General features: G+C 28.3%; 1 protein-coding gene across 8 annotated transcripts in view; it reads left to right on the forward strand.

Moving 5' to 3' along the window:
• LOC127283192 (tubulin monoglutamylase TTLL4-like) overlaps positions 1–21,767 on the forward strand; it is a 182,346-nt gene that overhangs the window by 85,820 nt on the left and 74,759 nt on the right. For all 8 annotated transcript variants that reach the window (XR_007843314.1, XR_007843313.1, XM_051307907.1 and 5 more), the window contains exon 6: positions 414–443. The gene's annotated coding sequence lies outside the window, so the exon portion shown is untranslated. The remainder of the gene's footprint in view (positions 1–413; positions 444–21,767) is intronic.

Genomic DNA, 21,767 nt, shown 5'->3' on the forward strand with positions numbered 1-21,767 from the left:
AGAATAAGTTTATTAATTCAGTTAATCGAATTAGTTCAATTAATCATTTGAAAAATTACAACATTAAATAAAATTATACTTATAAAAATTTATTAATTATACCTTATTATTTTAATTCTAATATATTTTTATTAATCTGTTATTTTTTATTTTTTTAGACAGATAGATTTTATTTTCTCCATTGTGTAATATACAAAGTATTCTAATGTTATTAATTAGAATATTGATTTATTATTGTTATATCATAAAAAAAATGTTTTTGGTAAATTTTCATTTAATCGTGAAAAAATGGGCCATTGTATATATTTTCCATTATTTTTCACGTCAATTAATTATAATCAAAATGTAAAAAAATATTTATTTTTTTTATAAATAACATATAATTAATAAAAAAAAATGTTTATTTGTTACAGAATTTTGGGGATAGGATCGTAAATAAAAAGGTAAGACATTTATTTATCAAAAAACACACAATTTATTAATAATAATAGTAATAATAATATAATAAGAATAAGTGGTGATCAAGACGATAAAATAAGGTTCACACAATATATATCTATATTTATATAATATAAAATAAAAAATTGGATCATGCTGTCCAATTTTTTTAGAAAACACTGGTACTAAAAATTAATCACGGTGCAAATAATGTGAAAATTAAAATAGTGTGAAAAATTATATAATGCTTAGTATTACATAATTATTGTAAGATGGTGAATTAATTTTGATAAAACTAATTTCGGTTACAATTTTTTTTTCTAATAATATTATCGAGCAGAATGATTACAGTAATCAAATTCTGTTCGTCTTATCAATTATCTATTTATCACAAAGCATCGCTAGAGCTTCTGTATTTCTAAAATCTAACTTACAATTTTTTTTATTTTTTTTATTTATTTTTTTTTCTTATTGTCTAACACTACGATTTTTATCAGGTTTTTTTCTGGTTTCACAAAATTAATTCTAATATTGCATTTAAATCCCTGATTATCCTATATTGGAAGACGTCGATATAACAATATAACAATAATTATTTTTCAAATTAAAGCATCGTTGACAATAATGTCTTTATCACAGTTTTAGAGCTACAGACCAGCATAGTTTTGTAATTTTATTATTGTTTATTTGTTAATATAATTTTTTTTTGTTTTTTTTATGAAAGTTATCAAATTTGATATTGTATTTATAAAAATTATGAAAATTATTTTAAAAATGAAATGTATTGCAATATATGCTGATCTGTAATAATATTTTAACAAATATCACAGTTTTTATGAGATCACAATGCAAATCGAAAAATATTCTTTTCGATGTACAACCTATAACAATTTTTTTGAGATCACAGTTTTACATTATTTGTATAACAATTAACATACATAAATTTTTTTTGTAAAAAACATAACAATATTAACAATAACAATATTTTTTCATAACAAATTGAACCAACGGAAAACAAATTAGAATTTTATTTTCAACACAAATAATTAACAATTTATGAAAACAAAAACGCAAATTTAGAAAAAATAACAAAACAAATTTATTTAAAATTTGAACAACTTAAAGTTAAAGCCAAAAAACATTAACAAAATCAAACTTAATAATGAAACAATGAATGTAAAATTTCTTTATAATAAAACTTAATTTCAAAAAAGAAAAATCAAAACCAAACTTAATTTTGAAACAACAATTTTTTAAATGATTAATGTAAAAACAATTATAAAATTTTTATAATAAAACTTAATGCCAAAACAAAAACAAGTAACGTGAAGAAAACTTGAAATATAAAATTTAGAAACAAAAAATTTTTAATATATTTTAATAAAACTTAATAGTATTCAAATGAAATCAAATGAAATTAACAAATTGGGAAGACAAATTGGAAAACAAATAAAAATTTAAAACACAAAAATTTGAGATCACAGTTTCAAAAATTGCAACAAAAAAAACTATTAAAAAAACAACATTTGTATAAAATTTGTTTTTATCCCAAAACAAAAAATATATCTGATGGTCGATCACAGAAATTCATATTTAAAAAATATGCACTGGGCGGCCTATTCTTCGAACAATATATTGTTCGAATACAAATTATTTCTAAATTCTTCTAAATAATATCACAATTTGCAGTCAAATTCTCTCTTTCTCAAAAAAAGTGTTGCCTTTTTTTAAAGAAAAAACAAAAAATTTTTTTGTTTTTCCAAAAAAAAAGAAGTCATCACTTTTTTTCCCAAGAAAAAAAATAGTGAAACCAATATTTAAAAATCGTAGTGTAACTTAATAATAATTACTTAAATGCCACGAACTAAATTAAAAATAAACGAACTATAAAATAGAATTAAAATACGAGATCAAAAAATGGAAATTATAATCTAAACTTAAAGCTCTTAACCAGAATAGTTATCGGGCATCTTAAAAAGTACAAGTTAAAAAAAAAATTTTTCAAAAAAGAAAAAATTGTGCAGAAAAAAAGCAAACATTTGAGTGATTTGATTATATAATAATTGTGAATTCTTACTGAAAATCAGATCTTGTTGTGATGATGATGTTTTCTCGATGATAGAATTGTTGTCCCTGATGAAAAATTGAACAGGAATTGTTGAATGTTACAATGATGATCATCGTCAGGAAACAGCATCCAATATTTTTAGAAAAAAAGTTGACAGTTGGTCGTCATCATCATGAAACTGGAATCGTTATATATGAATGATTTCATATTCCTCCAAGTGATGATTGTCAGTCTTTCGTCAGCCTCCCATCTTCATCGAATCGTTGTTGTAAAATCGATGATAATTTGATGACAATTCTTTCTTTTGATCATAAAATTCGATCAAAATTTGTTGATTGCATCAAAAAATTTATTTTGAAACTATTATTGACAGGGAATCATTGACAATTCCCTCAATTCATTTTCAAAATTTTCATTGTCAAACTTCCAAACATCTTCCAAATTGAAGATCATTTTCTTATTGCCTCTTCTTCTTCTCGCTCTTGCCATTTTTCTCTCTTCCAAAAAACAATGTGCCCTCAACAATGACTTTTTGACAAATTTCTTCGCTGACAATTTACTTGTCACTCCCAACATTGTTTAAAAAAAAGAATTTCTTGAGAAAAAAAATCACTTTTTTTCGAATCACAGTTACTGATGGTCAAATAACCGGACACTGGTTTGTTGCGAAAGAGAGTTGAAGGAGGGAGAGAATTGCACGTGCGATCGTAGCACGAGGAGAGTTTAAAAAAAAAAAGAATAAACTGGTTCTTTTTTTTTCACGTGAAGCGCACGTTTCGAGTGGGTGTGATTGAATGCGGAATGGGATGAAAGCCATCGACTTATATAGCTGACGGTGGCGCATGCGCTGCTCGCGACGCGTTACTTTAGAAGCGTGCAGGACACAAGCTTATACGTTTTCCAATGCACAGGTATATAGGCAACTTTTTAAAAAGAAACACCCTTTTCGCCCCCCCTCTTATGCTGTTCACATATACACATACACACCTACACATGTGGAGCGAAAAAAAGGGGATAAAAAGCTGAGTAACTTTAGTAGCCAGGAGAAGGTTGAGCGTCTATACAAACACACAAATGTCGATTATAGAAATTTATGCCTCGACGCTTTTCTTCTTTTTTTTCCACAAAATGATCGCAACTCAAGAAAAGGATCAATTGTTGCGTGAAAATTGCGATGAATATGCATCTGCGAAAATTGATTTTTTTTCTATGCAGGGGGAATTTTTTTCACGTCGAATGTAGATAAGTTTATCAGAAAAAAATTTAGAAAAAGAAACATAGAACAATTATAGACAAAAATGTATCAAAATAGAAAAAAATATTGGAAAAGAAAAATAGAAAAAATATAGAAAAAAGAAAAAATTTTTTTTTTATAGAAAGTGACCACACCACTTTTTGACAGAACGATAATTAAAAAAATTTTAGATTAAATTAAGAAAATTTATCAAAATAAAACTATTAGTTAAAATAAATTTTACTAAATTTTGAGACGAGAAAAAATTTCATGTTGAACAGCGAAAGATTTCATTAGAATATAGTGAAAGAACAAAAATTAAAATAAATAAAAGAACAATTAAAACTTTGCTATATATTTTATAAATTAAAACTCTTTCGCTGTTACAGATAAATCTTTTTTTTTAATTTCGACTTCAAATAATTTTTTTTTAAAAATTGTACAACTGGATTATTGAAAATTTATAATTCAGAAAATTTTTTTATTTGCGTAAACATATATAAAATTTATTTGACTTAGATAAAAATATAATTGCCTCAGAGCCTAATAGCATTTTATTTGTCTTAAATAAAAAATTTTATTTACCATAAATAAAATTTTATTTAGCGCAAAGCTAATTTTTTATCTAAACCAAATAAAATTTAGATAATAAATATTTTGAGGCCTTTAACAGTTAATAGAAGTTTGTTTAAATTAACTATAAAAAATTAATAATAAATAAAATAAAAAATAAATCTCGTGAGACAAATATATCTTATCTATAGAGGTGTAGTAAAATTTTATTTTAATTAATCTTTTTTATTTGTTAATAAAATAAATAATTTTAGTTTAATTTTATATTAAGTAGGTAAACTGCATTAAAAAAAGGAGGGAAAACTTTTTTTTCTAAAATTTAAAAATTTATTACTAGAATAAAATTATTAAAAAATTACAATTTCGTACAATTTTTGAATAAATAATAATTCATAATTTTTGAATTAGAAAAAAAATTACGATACATGCTCATAAATGTATGTAGGAACACATACACACAATTTTATATATATATGAATGTGTAAGCAAGCGTTGAAATCGTGCCCGGCTACCTGGTCTTGTCTGACTCGAAGTAGAAATGGTCGTGCACGTGTATGACACACGCACATGCGCAGAATACAAAACAGTGGAAAAAGTCGTTTGAGAACGAACGTACAACGGGGTTTCTTGGGAGCGCGCGCGCAGCACGAGCAGCGCACGGTAGCTGACGCATGCGCGGCGCATGCCGTTTCGATCTCTTGCTTTTCCATAGAGTGGGACAGCAACACGTGGTTGATCACGTGCTAAATGAGACAAAAAAAAAGAAAAAAGAAACGAAACGAAGGAGATCGAGAGAGTATGTGAGTGAGAAAGATGACGCTCGGCTTGTGCTCGAAGCGAGTCCAGACAGAGAGAAGGAAAGAGAAACAGAGAGAGAGAAATAATACGTGAGCGCAGTGAAAGGAACGGGATATGGTCGATCCTTGGTTAGAAAAGGACAGAAAACACTTCTATTGAAACGAGGAGTATATTGAGAAGAAGTAAAAATAAGACGATCACGCATAAAAGAGCTCGTTTTATTTTATTAATTAATCTCCAATTTCAACTCGCGGTGTATTTATATTTTTCCAATACTGTCTGACTTGATTAGTAGTTGATGTTTTTTTTGGTACTTTGTTTTTTTCACTTTTTAGTAGTGTTTGATTTTTTTTTTTTTTTTTTACTTTTTTTGTTTCTTATTTTTTGATTTTTTGGTACTTTGTTTTTTACTTTTTAGTACTTATTATTTTTTTTACTTTTTTTTAACCTTTGTAGTATACTAAAAATTAAATTAAATGTATTTCCTTTTTTAGTACTTTATTTTATCTTTTAGTAGTTCATTTTATTTGCCATTTTAGTATTTATTATTTTTTTACTACTTTTTATTTTTTTTTTACTTTTTATAATACTTAAATTTTTACTTTTTTATAGTAGGTAATTTCTTTTTTTTTATTCTTTATTAGTACTCTATTTTTTTACTGTTTTAGTTAAAATTTCTTTAAATTTTTTATTATACAGGTAATTGTTACATTTTGTATTGTAAAATTGTAGTAATATTTTTTTGTCTTGCATTGTTACGAATTCAATAGAAAATTAAATTATTAATTTAATAATTAATTTAATAATTAATTATTTAACAAAACTTTTTTTTTAAATTAAATTTTGAACATTATTTATCCGTGCTTTTTTTTCGATTGCGTAATGCAGCGCAAAATACGTTTGAGTTGTGCCGGTTGCCTATAGAAGGCGTTATTCCTTTAGGCTTGAATAAATTTTGTATATCTCATTTTATTTCACTCTATATACTAAAATGCAAATTTTTCATACTTATTATTATTATTATTATTATTATTATTATTATTAATATTAATATTCATGTCTTTGATGAAGTATACGAAATTATCATTTCTACAAGCAGACTAAGAAATATAACACTAATTAATAATAATTCGAAATATATAGTAGCAGTATGTTACTAATTTTCTATTGTAATTATTTTAATTATATCCAGTATATATATTTTCTTGAATTTTTTTATTGTTAATTTTTGTTAATTACACAAAAATCCAAAGTAACAAAACGACACGTTTTTCTGGCTCTATTATATATATAAAATAAGAGAATAAACCAGGTCAATGAATATTCATAAGTTCAGAATGCTTGTCCAAGTATAATATTAAAAAAAACGAATATTATACACTGAATTAACTCTGCATATGTAAAAATTAAGTGCGTATAAGAAAAAAAGAGAAAATAATTACACGCACAAAGTAAACACTGTTTATCAAAAGATGTATTAAAAAATTTAAAAAAAAAAATAAAATAAAAGTGTGACATTTTGAAGGGTGGGTTATATAGACATGAAGATGTTTGAATATACAAAACGATGGTAATATCTGATGACAAGCAACGACGTATATATAAACGCGCACATTGGTCGCGATTGAATCGACGTAAATGACGGACCGGTTATCGTGAAGAAATATACGTTTCATCCTCTTTTTCATTTCTCTCTTTCATAGAACCCCCACGGCATTTTCAAGAGTATAAACGCGCACAAGCCTTCATTGGGATTACATTCAGTATAACCAGAAGCAATTACATTTCGCGATCAGATCAGTTATCGACAAAGTGAGTTATAAGATGAACCGGTTTCACAGATAACAATCCATACGATTATTAAGCCGCTCCTTCGATCTTGACGACGTGTGTATCGATCTTTTATATATATTGATCCTTATAACGCCTTATCTGTCTAATCTTTTGAGTTCAAATATATGAATATTCGTTTGGAAAGATTGAAGAACCGTGAAATATCTCATTTTAACTCGCTGTTGGGATTTAGGTCACTATATTATATATTTATGATACATTCGTGATGTATACATAACTTTCTATTTAGGGAATGAAAAATCAATTCTGTTTGGAATAATCATACTGAAAAAAAAATTCTCGTTAGAATAACAAGAATTATAGTTATAGTTCAACCCAAATTGTTGATAACTTATCCAGAATTTGATTATTTTAACCCAAATTGTAGTTAATTTAACCTGAACTAAAATTCTATAGATATAATTTAACCATATTTTGTTTTCATTGATTGATTAATGAGTATTTAAATGACAATTATATTTCGATTGATTAAATCTCTAAAATGTAATTTTTGTCATATATAGCCCCCTCATCATTTATTAATCATTCCCCCATTTAGTTAAATATAAAGGTCTGAATTTAGAATCCTGACCCACCGCACGCATCTGTCGATTTGACCGCACCACTACACACACAAATTAAACGATGTCCGAGTTCCATATTAATGACCATTACATGCACCCGGTGAAATCGTGCAGATTTATGCCCTCGCATATAAGTGATCATCATATAGGGGGGGAATAAGTCACGTGGCTGGAGGGGTCGCCTTTGAACTTGTTCCTGTCGTTTTAAAACATTGTATTTTATTTATATATAAATACGTTACAGGTCCAAAATGACATGTATTTAAATCAAATATTTTTACCCTCCATTCACATATGTCACGTAATTTTCCTTATTTTTCCTGCCCCCTTAATACTATATAGTGAAATATAAAAATAACAAAGCATCAATTTTACAACATGATTTTTTTTCCGAGGGGGGGCGGGAATCTTTTTCTGATTTTTCTGTTAATTTGATCGTTACAAGAAAATCGAGATTATATTGAAAAATATTAAATGCAAAATTTTGTTTCTGCCAAATAAAAAAAATAAATAGCAATTTTGCTAATTGGAAAAGTCTAATTATTTTCGAGTAATAAAATTCATGTAAATTAAAAAAAATTCGCAGTATTAAGAGGACAAATCTGAAACATATATATTCTTTGAGTAGAAAGGAATTGAATATATTTTTTTATTCTCCTCCCCCTTGAAATGTTTTTTTTATTCAATCCTTTTTTTCTCTCCCTCTCTCTCTTTAGATTGAAATTCCGCTAGTAAAATCGTATTTATATAAAAGAGTGTAAAACCCACGCGAGTTTAGCTTTCTCAATATAACGATGAGTGCGAGAATTTTGCCTATGATGATTATATGATAGTTGAGGGTGTGTGATGGCATTTGCAGTGTGCGTGTCCGAGCTTGTTTCTCAATTTCTCTCTGTATGTATATTTATATATGTGTATATATATATATATTTCCAAGTGTGTTTCTTGCGTCCATGTTGGAGTGTTTTGTATGCGTATCTATGGCGGCAGCTGGAGTTCTGCGCGTGAGAACTCGGTGGCTTCGAGGTTCCCTGGTTGCCATCGGCAGTCGGCACCTGTCCTCGTGCTGATCTTCAGGCGACTGGCACCCTCTTCTTCATTCCCCTCTCCACCCCCTCTCACTTTTTTTTCACTCTTCTCTTCAATAATATCTCGCCCCAAATCCTCAGGTGTAACACCCTGAATCCACCCTCGTTCAATTTTTTTTTCCATAATCCTTCTCCCCCTCATCTTTTTCAGAGATGACCAAAACAACCCCTTGTGGAATCACTTCCTTGATTCTCCCCCCCCACTCCCTTATTTCTGTAACAGTATAGTATTTAGAGGAAGTGTGCAGGGAACGTGGGGGTCGTGTGTGAGTCTTGTGTCCTGTTTTTTTTCCCTCTTTTGATGATCCTTCTAGAAAGTAAGAGAGAAAGAGAGTAAGAAAGAGGGATGGGGGGGAAGAAAGAGAGCTTTTTGGAGGACGTGAAAAATTTGCGGCAATTTATTGAATAACGAAATTGGAGTGTAACGGTTTAGATAACGTTATGGAATAAACGCTTTTATGTGTATTTATAAGGTTATTACAGTTACGTGGGCGTGGAGGGTTCTTCTCTCAAAAAATATCGAGAGTAATAGGGTAGTGGGCTTTTGTTAGCAGATACTGTTATGTTTTAATTTACATCTTATTGCACAATTTCACGCGCCATATGGTCTTGGATTTTTGAATCACTTCTTCTTTTTCGTTTTCATTTTCTTATTTCTATGAGCGCACATAAAAGAGAGTTGTATATGAATTGGGGCATATATAATATTGTGTAACGGCAGTATTATTGTGGTGTAAAAACTATATCTTGCAGGTATATGTTTGTTTACTGTGTTTTAGCTTTTTCGTACTATTTTTAATTTCAAAATTCAAACAGAATTACAGAATATACATTTTTTTTTTGTTCAAAAATTAACTAAAATTTTGGTACAAATAACCAGAAAAATAACCATAACCTAAAATAAAACGCAACATTTTCTTTTTGATTTTATTTATTTTTATTTTATTACTCCAGAGATAAATATATATATTACAAGATTATATGGAGAAAAATAATAAAATATTTTCAACAATTTTTTCTGTGCAATCTATATTGCATTATAATTAACTTATCTTACATTTTGTACCTTATCACCATGTATTTCTTTAAAATTTTCATGTGGTGACCAACTTTTTCCTGTCACACAACCACCATCACAATTACATCCAAAAATATTACACGCTCCATTGCCACAATAATTTCCATCTGTTAATGGTTTGCCATCGTTACATACCCAAATACCACAACTGTGTGAATTAGATTCGAGAGCAAAGCCTTTTTGGGTCCATAGGTTTGATGCGCCATAAAAGTCATCACAACTAAGAGGTCCTTTCACATCAAATCGTATATGAATTTTTGTACAACATTCCCCATTACTCTGATGAGTAAATAATGAAAATATTGCAAATAATATAAAGCACAATTTCAACATTTTTTCGTTTTAATTTTTTTTTTTTTGCACTTGTGTATTTTTTCGACAGTTGTTCCTTTTTATATATATCCGAATATAAATTAATTCTTTACAATTTGCGTTTTGAACTAATTTTTAGAAAATTATATTTTAAAAATTTCAAAACGTAACAATCAATATTCTATATTTTATTTGAAATGTATAGTTTTTATACTATTGAAATTGAAATATAAAAACATTTACATAAGAATAGTCGCAGATTTACTTCAATATGTTTCTTACAGTTAAAATATTTTTTTTCCCAAATAATCAACTATTATATATAGGCGTATCAGAATCAAGAATTTACGTCACTTTAGGAAATTTTCTGAATAATCGCGTGATAAGAATTTATTCAATTCAATAAATTATTCCATAATCTTTTGAAATGTACGAAATTAAAATTAATTGATCGATATAAAAGCAAACCAATAAAATGTTTTTTTACAACATTTATAAATTAAATTTAAAATATTTAATTTCAATTTTAATTAAAAAATATAAATATAAATATATTTTTATTATAAAATTAATTAATTTTTAATTTTTTTGTATAACATATATAAATTTTGTTATTTAGGTTTACAAATATTTAATATTATTTGGTTGGTAAATCCTAAACGATTATTATCTTAAAAACTTGGTTTTCTTAAGAGAAAAAATCTTCTTAGATCTGTATCTTTTCCCCTCTGAAATAAGTCATTTTTCAGTCACTCTTGAAATCCCCCATCAAAAACATAAACCCCCGATTAGTGTCTTTTGGAAAATGTGTCCTACGGCTCTATGATTTTAATCCAACCATATATATATTATATATACATTCTTATATATATATATAGGATTAAAAGTGCCTTGTCAAGTTTCGTTTCGATGGACTTGTTTTCTCACACCAAAGATATAATAACATAGATTCTGTCATTTATGATTATTTCTAAATCACTTTTATTAGTCCCAGAAACATTTTTTCAAAAAAAGAAAAAAATAAATTCCTGACAAAATTAACATTGTGGTTCTAATAATTTTGGACTCATGAAAAAAGTTATAAAAATAAATTGTTAGAATTTTCATTTAAAAGAATTTTATTATAGATATAATTTTTATTTTAATTAATTTATTTAATTCAAATAAAAATTATTTGCTTCCAGTAAATATTTATTTGATAATAGTCAAGTAATCGATTATTTGAAAGAAAGAAATTTTTTTTTTTCAGTACATAAAATATGCGCGCAATTATGTGTATATACAGTCAAGAAACAAGTAGTTTTGCGTTTGTCGGAATCATTCAATTTCTTTTAGAATTTATTTTTGTACAAGACGAATGGTAACATCGAGATGTCAGGTTTCGCTGTCTACTTTTCTCTTTCCTTCTCTCTCTACCGGATTGGATATGGTGTCCTGTCAAGTATATATTCGCTATTAGCATAGTCCGCCCATCATCTGAGGAATATTCAATCGAGAGAGAAAGAGAGAGAGAGAAGTGTAGACGTCGTATATTGTGAGAAGCGGCTTTATTATTTCTCTTGGGGCCTTTGGCTTCAAACTCGAATATATATATATATATATACACACGAACCGCAAAGACGAAAGACAGAGTTTACGACTGACAACTCCTTGTACACGTCTTCTCATGTATGTCAAGCGATTGGACAGCTTGTCCTCTCGAGTTGATCAGAACCGGCATAACGAGGTCTCTCTGCCTTTACCTTTCTTTCAAGTGCACACACTATCTCCATCCAATTTATGTGAATTTTATTTTATTTATATGATGATGATGATGATGATGATGATGATGATTGCAAATTCTCTTCCTGGTTGAAACTTTATATTTGGTATTAATTTTGTTGAGATGAACCAATCGAGCGATTTTTTCAATTTCCACCCGCCATATTGGATCCGCCATTTTGAATTTTTGAAAACCAAGTGCAGATTCGTAATCAGCGTCCCTGAAAACCCCTAGGTACCAAGTTTTAGGAAAATTGAGCGATTTTTAAAATTTTCATTCGACATTTTGAATCCGCCATTTTGAATTTTTGGAAACTAAGTGCAAATTCGTAATCAGCGCCACCAAAAACCGCTAGATACCAAGTTTTAGGAAAATTATTAAAAAAAAAAAAAGCCAAAAAGAAATAAAAGTTTCTTAACAAAATTCAGCGATAGTGATAAGAATTGTTATCTATAGTAAGATAATGTATATAAGATATTGTTGTTATCTGGTAATTAAAAAAATATTTTGTCAATGGGAAAAACCACAAAAAATTATCACGGGAATTTCCCATGATAAAAATGATCGTCACTGTGATAATTAATTTATTTGTCCACTATTCGGATCATATAAAAGGCAGAATCTTCTGTAAAATTATATTCAGTAACCAAGTATATACTGAGTTTAGAGAAGTACACAAAATTTAAAAAAATAAACTCAAATACTTGTAAAACTTATATAAATTCAAAAAAATGTATATAATGTTGAAATTGTGCTTTCTATTATCTGTGACACTTGTATTATTTTCTCATCAAACTGATGGAATATGTTGTACAAGAAATAATGTAAGATTTGACGTGAAAGAACCATTAACCTGTGCTGACTTCCCTGACGCTTCAAAATTATGGACACAAAAAGGTTCATTACTCTTGCCTAATCCACAAGTTTGTAGCATTTGGGTGTGTAAGGATGGCAAACCAGTAACCGAGGGAAATTATTGTGGCAAAGGAAGTTGCAATCCGTTTGGATGTAATTGTGATGGCGGTTGTAGAGAAGGAAAATCCTGGTCAACATTGGAAAATTTCAGAGAATTACATGGAAATAAAGTGCAGAATGTGAGAGGTTAATTTTAAACATGAGTATATGAAAATAATCTTTTTATATACTAAGTTTTTTCTTTTTAAATTATTCATGCCACATAATTTTTGTAATGTTACAATATTCTTTTGTGAATAAAAAAAAATTGCCTTAAACCAAGTATTTAATTTAATCAAAATACGTCTGGTGTTTTTTTTCAAATTTCAAATTTTTGTGCGTGTAATAAGGTTCCCCAAATAAGTTGCAATAAAAATTATTGAAAAGAAGCAAATTGAGAATTGTTATATTCTCCATTTGAAAAAAACAAGAGTTAGCAACCTGTTTGAGAATGAGATTTTTTTTCAATATTCAAATTTACACTCATTATGAATTTTCACAAAAAAATTGATATACAAAATTATGGATCCTATAATATTATTGCGAAGTGAGAGTCAATTATTTTATGTCTCAGATCCTATCCATGCATATTATACCATGTAATTTTATCGTAATAGTGCATAATTATATTAACAGCACATATACCTATCATATATAAATTCTCTTTTTAAAATAAAAATCTTATACTTTTTACAATAATTTATTTATTTAAAAAAAGAAGCCGAACATTTTTAATTATATTAAAAATGTTTTCTGCCACATTAAAAATATATCTAATCATCTCAATTGGATCACAAAATAAAGCATATATCAATTATATTTATCGAAATTGCTCGAGCACATTTTTTAATTAATAAGATATGAAGGAATCAGGATAATGTCCGTTATTTGTGGCTCTCTAACCCTAATTTAAAAAAAATACACACACAAACATAACATGTGTGAACCCTTATATATTTTCATCATTCAGAAGCCGTGATTCTCCCTCGGCATTAAGTGGGGCTTAACCTTGAATCCGGAACGATTACGGGACCTGCAAATTGCATCACAGCTGCACTTGCACATCGATTTCATGGAATTAAGAGAGCGCGCAACCTTGTAACAATTTTTGGTTCTCGTCGTTGAAAAATTACTTTTGGAATGTGGTATTTTCCAAATTTGGCATGTAATTCACTACGAATGACACGTTAAAACTGTTTAAAACATATATATGTGCGACGCTCCGCATACAAGAAAAGGGACCTTCAAGGAAAAAAAATTTTAGGTTATGTTTGTTATTTTTGAAAATAAACAAAGAAAATTATCTCTTAATACAAATAATGTTTCTGTCTTTATTAGATGACAAAAAAAATTTTTTAAAACTGATTAATTAAAAATGAATGTTTAATCAAAATAAAACTCACTAAACATAACCTACAAATTTTTTTTTACAGCTAAGGTCTATTAAAATTCGTCTTTCACATATAGGGGAAAAAAATATTTGCAAAATTTTTGTATGGAAAAAATTTTTTTTAAAAATGCTAGCGATTTATATGGATGAAGCAGAAATAAACAGTTTATTTAAAAAAAAAAGACAAAAAAAATCCTCATTACCGGATGTGAGGATTATGTTTCAAGAAAAATATATATAATTCAGTATACGACATGGAATATATTAATTCAGGTCTGCTAGAATGTAAAATTGCACATCTGCACGTGGCAATGCGACGTTGCTCGCCAGTGAAAGACTTTACTAAAAATTTTTTTTCTTTTAAAGATTATTATTATTATTATTATTATATGTACACGTGTGTGCTTGCACACGTGTGCAAAGGGTCGTATTGTCAAGGCTGAAAAGTTATGATTATTGGGCCATCCTCCGTATATAATAAAATTGGCGATTTATCTCGAATTTGCGAACTGTCGTCGTTATAATCTTTGTGTTCTGTCAGAGAGTATATATATATATAGTGTTTTAAACATTTGCGCCTCATCTTTGTCGCCTCAATTATTGCGGTCGCTAAAATAACTTTCAACGAATGCCATTTACGAACCAAAAATTATCTTGAGAGAGAGAGAGAGAGAGAAAATTAATTAAAATTAAAACTAAATAAATTATATAGTCATAATTTATATATGATAGAAAACAGATTTATTTAGTTCAATTTTAACTGCAAAATCAGTGAAAATTTAGTAATTTATTCTAAAGTACTTCTTAGGTCTTTGATTCAAATTAAAGGGGAAAAAAAATATAAATATATAATTATATATTGTAGAGAATAAGAGCTCATCTAGACAATTGTGATATCGATTAAGTGCTTCCTGAAGTTCCCGGGGGCATGGCAATAGCATTTTTTTTAACGAGCAATTTATTAAAGCATTTGAGTGTAATTTATCAGAGAAATCGTCTCGCGTGCTGCTCTCTCTCTTTCTCTATTTAAATTTTTGCCACCGACGAGAATGAGAAGTTATGCGGATAGCATGACTGGAAGCGTTATAAGCTCGCGCCAATGTCTCCAGTCCTTATATATATATATATATATATATATATTGGAGAGAGAAAAAAAATTGTGGCGGCTATACGGCATTTCCTTCCAGGTCTATATAAACTCGAGTCAGTGATTATAACGCGCATACGGTATAATTCATTCTTGATAAAAATTAAACTATTCCCCCCTTTGGCATAATCGGTCTCTCTCTATCTTTCCTTCTCATAAATGCCCTTTACTCGATTAAGCGCAAGGCTTATTCCTGAAACGTAGGCGTTAACCTGTTGCTTTGCTATAAATAGCCCTATATAAGAAAACGTACTATTAAGTCGTTCTCTCTCATATATATATATACTCCCTAAAGTCAATTTTCTTCTAGGAGATTGCTATAACGCCATTTGTTTTATCTCAACTCTAATTAATAATAATTTCATCCCTCTTAATTGTTTCCTGTGTATTTGATGTATTACATTTCATGAATGTTAGAAAGGAAAATTTAACAAATTATTTCTTTACGAAATAATTAATTAATTGTTTCCACATATGAATGAACAAACAGCAAAGTCATGTTATTAAAAAAAATATTAGGCCTAAAATTTTAAAATTGCAAATATTGGTGATGTACAAAAAATACTTTGAAAAACCGCACAATTTTTGTTTATATATATATATACATGCGGCTGAAGTAGCGGTGCCTTCAAGTGAAGACAGTGATCAAACGACTATACGAACTCGGTTTGATAAATTCGTAACGGGGGATTAATCAACGATTTGTAATGCCTGATTTCAAGCAGCAGAAAAGGAGCTGATTATCTCATACACAATTTGCCTGTGACTAATTGTTGTAGATATCTTTTTATATGTATATATATTCATTAAAAATAAATTCTTTTATCTAATTTCTCTCTCTCTCTCTCATTTTTTCTCCCTTGTATATTATAAGGAACATGACAAAAACCGATGATCGCATTTTAAATCTTTCAAGGGTTAGACATATAGGTATTCACGCACAAAAGCAAGAAATAAAAATCTAATACCACGTGCACACGTGGGTAATATTATATATATATGTTGTATTTAAGAAGGCGCACGTTGCGCAAAGTCGGTAAAGAATAAAGAGTGGGGCATTGTTCCTTTTTTTTATCTTCTTCGCAGTGTTAAAGAGAGGGTGAGGGAGAGAGAAAAAAGAATTTATTCCAACGTGTTAACGTATATAGAAATTTGTCAAGATTGCAATCTCCTCAATTCGGATAAATATATTCCTTTGGCAAAAAAATTTACCAAAGTAATGTAGGGGAAAAAAATATAAATTCTCCTGCAGAATTCTTGTGTATCGAAATTTTATTGTACAGAATTTTTAAAACGCCGAATTTTTATTTGTCCGAAATTGCAATTGGCCGAACAAATAATCGACAGAAAAATCGCGCCGAAATCTTTCTGTCGATTGTTTGTTCGGGCATTTTCAATTTCGGACAAATAAAAATTTGGTGTCTAAAAATTTTGCTAATTAAAAATTCTTTAAATTCTTTCTAACTAATGATTTTTATGGGATAATCATGTGCCCCAAATATTTCTCCAAAATTTGATATTTCATTCGTGTAATAATAACAAAATATTTTTTTTCAACCTTGCGCGGATGTTATAATATTGTCATCAGCTGACTGAAATCACACTTGCATTTGTTTACACACTATTTGTATACATATTGTAGAGACAAAAAAACGATACTGAAATAGAAAACTTAAATAGTTGACAAATATTGTGCCACTTGAAAATCTAAGAATGTTTTTATTATTTAATATGTTTCTCATGTATATATATATATATATCTATATAAATTCTTATAGCAAAGTCAAAAACTTTCTGCTTGGAACTGTTATTTGTTCCGAAAATAGTCGCGTGGGATAATTGCTCTTCACGCATATGGCGTCAATGTTATAACATCATCAGAATTCATTAGTCACCAAAAAAAGAGAAAAAAAAAGATTTTTATGAGTAAAATATGCCTGATGAAGAGAAAAATATATGTCGCTTTAGAAGGGTTGAATTTACGTATAGAGAGATAAATGAATTTTAACAGCTTGGAGGAATTTTTTTTTGGGAAACTATATTATAATTAATGGTGTTTTCTTCCTGTTGCATGACGAGGTTAAAATTGGAAACTCCAAATCACTATTTTGTGATCTCTTTCTTTACAAAAGAAAAAAGATTCTCTTTCAAATTATAAAAACCTATAACATCCAAAAGTCATGTTTTCAAATCATTATAACAATCTTTGGAAAATTATGATAATTTTTGGTTCTCCACTATACCAAACTCACTCCCCAAAAAGATCATATTTTTAAGCACTTGGGAAATGAGATTGCATACCTTTTTCGCTGCGTTATTTTTTCAATCATACCTGTTCTGTTCTGTTTGGGCAAAACACAAAACAATCTGTTTTTTCACAAAAAATTTTTGCGTTCGCCAAAAGATGTTGTTTTGTTTACAAGTTCGATTTATATATTTTCCAAAACAGCTATTTTGTGGAGACTACAATTGCAGTTTGTAGATAACACAAGAAATTTTTTTTTCCCGCAAAAAAAAATATCTCTTACATTTTTTTTTAATAAACATTTTTAAACTCCGTTCTCTTTCTAAAAGATGTCATTTTAAGAAATGAGGGCAATTTATTTTTATCTTCGTCAAATAACGCTTATTGGCAAAATGTTCTCATTATATACGAAATAATGACTGTTTACCAAAAAGGATCCTCGGTCAGTTATATATATTTTTGTGTGTATACTTAGATCTTTTTCATTTCACAATACTGTCTTCGATTTCTTCAAGTACTTTGAGAGAAAAAAAAAAAAAAAAAATTTTCCTCTTTACTTGAGAGGAGGTACAAGGCGGCCACCTATAGCGGTGTTGACCACGTGTTCCACACGCTTCTTACGCGCGTACTTGGATGCGTGCAAGTGAGCGTGTTATGAATGCATTCGCGTGTGCGTGAAGCGTGAACGCGTCCCCGAGAAGAGTAGAGTATAAGGTCTTCTTTCTCTCTCTCTCTCTATATCCAAAGTCTCAGCTCACGAGTCACACCTGCTCCTTTTTCCCACGAGATCGCTGCTTGCCCCCACAGCCTCCTTGACACCCTTCGTATATTTCCGTCAGTCGTCGGACAACGTCGACCATGTCAAACGGTCAACGATCGTTTCGACCTTCTTTTTTTTTTCCTTTCTTTTACTCTCTCCCTCGAAGGGTGTGCGCCATTAATTTAAACCCCGGAATAATCATTAAAATGTTGCTGCGTCAATATTTCCAAACTGTTTAACGGAAATCAAGATATGACCCCTTTTTGTTGGCGAGCATATCAACTTTCTTAAAAAATTTTTATGCGTTTCAATATATTATTCGAAGGGTAAACAATTTTTTAATTAAAAGATTTACACGCGTGTGCTGAATTAAAGAGTAATAGCTAAAAATATAATATATATATGAATTATCTGATCCTGAAAAATTCTGAATTACCTTCAAGTACTGAGAATTATCTAAAATATCCTGAATTTTTTTGAAGTATTTCTATTTCTTTTATAAGTAAACTAATAACTGTAGTAAAATCATTATGATTTTTACAATTTTAAATTTTTCGTTTTTTTTCTCGCTACTGGATTATTAATTAATTCACATTTAGAGAGTACTATTTATTTATAAACAGTAACAACCAATGGTTATTTTGAAGTTGATGCTAATTTCAATTAAATGGTATACAGTCACTATCAATTATTTGTGAAAAATAAATGGTAAAATGCAATAAATCGCAATTAGTAGTATACAAAGAAAAAAAATAGATTAAAGCTTTATGAGGCTTATTTTGCATCAATCAGTTGATGTTCTACTCGCATGACACCTTGATATTATCTCTCAAGTCGTATTTTCTCAATTGGCATTCTCAAACCCGTATTATTTAGTAATATATAATATATATATATATATATATATATATATATTGTTACACAAATGTTGTATATAAATGTGAATAACGAGCGATAATAATCACCAAATATGAGGGCCCGCATGTCGATGTAAAATTTATTTTTGCCCCACACGTGCGTTAATGTGCACTCTTGACACATTGAACACATAAAAAAAAATCCCCCGACACAAATTTTGCCTCGAAATTGATTTAATTAACTTTACTTTGTATTTTATACAAAATTTGCTATTAGTCTTTGAAAACCAATATATTTTTATTGTATCTATTGTATCAGAATTTTATCTAAAGTTAGTGTGATTTTAAAAGATTTTTCGATAATAAAAATAAATAACAAATTATTAAAAAATGAGTTTTTTTTATTAGGAGTATTATGACCACCACAGAAGCGATGAGAGAAGAGGTCGAATTATTTCGAAAGCCTTTTACGATACATGATTAAAGTCTCATTATATCCGTATGTTGGTTTCACTGTTGTGCGCAGCTTCCGGTCAAGTGTTACACGCGCTTTTAAAAAAAATGTGAAGAAACACGTTCGTTATGTGCTCAAAGCATTATCGTTATTCATCCATTAAAGGAATATATATATATATATATATATCTTATGGTCGAAATCATAATTACAGTACACGTGAAGCGAAGAATATTAGAGGTTTCAAAAAGAGAAAAAAAGAGAAAGAGAGAGAGAAAAAAAAATCTTTTTTTCTTTTCAATAAATAGCGGCTTTTTAATTTTATTTCCTTATAACGAATATATATATATATATATCCCATAATATACTTTGTATATATCAGGATTAACTATAGGAAATATATTTTAATTTCTCGAACCTTATTTAGATGAACGGAAACATTATAATCACTCGTAAAGTCTACCTCCGTCATTAATATTGTTATTATTTCTGCGTTATTGCAAATTTTTTATGGCACAAAAAATTCTTTTTTTTTATAACTAGCAGTGACGAATGGTTTCTTTTTTTTCATAAAAAATTGCTGTGAAATAAACTAATAAATTTAAATAAGACAAAATAATAAATGATGTTATGATGAATTGAACTTTAATGAAAAAAAAAATTAAATTTAACGACTCATTCAGCATCCACTTATTATCAGATATACAGAAGCCTTTTCTGATTTTTTTCTTTATTTCTTTTTGTGAGAGAATTCAGGTAGGAATGATGAAGCACAATATTGAAAATGCAAGTGTTTCTAAAATATTAATGAGCATTATTTTCTTCTTTTGAATTTCATTAAAACATGTCACACACACTCTGTCTTAAGTATATATATTTCTCTCGAGATTCAATCTCTCGAGACATTTTCCCTCATAATTAAATGGTAACTCGAGTGCAATGAAATATTCTAATATCTGATTACTGCAATGATGTTTTGTATATGTTGAAATTTTTTTTTTTCTTGTTTCGAATAAATTTGGCTGTTCCAATCAAGATTAAAGTAAAACAAGCACTGCAGCTTTCGAGAGTGTATATATGTATATACTTTCTAACGTCTTTCGACCTTGCTTCGAAAGACAAGTGTAAATATATATGAACTTTGAACATGTCCTTGGCAAAATTTATGCTAACAATTAAATTCCAACCTTGGAACACACATAAGCTTGTTCTGCACCTGATGCCCATTTTTAAAAACCAATTTTCGCGATATATATCCCTGACCTCCCCCTGGTTAATATTTTAGCCTTCGCAACAATGATTTATCATATATATATATATTTAAAAAAAACACCCAGAAAAAAGAATTTATTTGATTCAAAGAAATCAATTTCTTTGACAATGTTTTCTTTGATAGAAAATTTATTTCTTTCAAACAAATTATTTTTGATTAAAAAAAAATTATCTTCGTTTCAAAGAAATTTTTTATTTAATTCAAATAAATGTTCCTTTCACCCTATATCAATGTCAGAATTTCTTTGATTTAATGAAATAATTACCTATAAAATGTATAAAACAAATATTCAAGAAATGTGTAATTGAATTTCAAGATATAATCAAATGATTATATGTACATTAATTTATAAATATTTAATTTATTCCAAAGAGTGAAAAAATATTTTATTCACAATTGAATTGATTAAATATTAAATTAATTAAATTTTGAAGTCATTTATTTTTATTGATTTTAAGATTATTTTAGTTACTTCATATATTGTATATATATAAAATGTAATTAACTTCTTCTTCACGCGGTTTTAATTAACTTTGTATATACAGAAGTTGGTACACCAAAATTAATAAAATATAAATTAAATTTTATCTTACGAAGAAAATTTTATATTCACATTTTGTTTAATATATAAAAATTAAAATTTGAATTGAAAAAGTGGAAAAAATTTATTATTATTAAAATATAAAAAAAAAATTGAATCCAAAATTCAGTTTAGTTACTTGTGTACAGGAAACATTTATCCTGCAATTAAATGTATTTTACAGGTATTGCAATCATCCTCTCCCTCCCCCCTGCCGAAAAAATACAAATAATGAAAAAGAAGAATCGATCTAATGATTGAAGGAAAAAAAAAAATTACGGAAATTATCCAAGTCCCCGAGGACACCCGGGTCCCTTTCTCTGAATTCAAGTTGAACGC

The sequence above is a fragment of the Leptopilina boulardi genome, unplaced genomic scaffold, assembly GCF_019393585.1.
Source record: "Leptopilina boulardi isolate dan_hultmark-lab unplaced genomic scaffold, ZJU_Lbou_2.1 LbouV2_31, whole genome shotgun sequence".
In the NCBI taxonomy this organism is placed as follows: Eukaryota; Metazoa; Arthropoda; class Insecta; order Hymenoptera; family Figitidae; genus Leptopilina; species Leptopilina boulardi.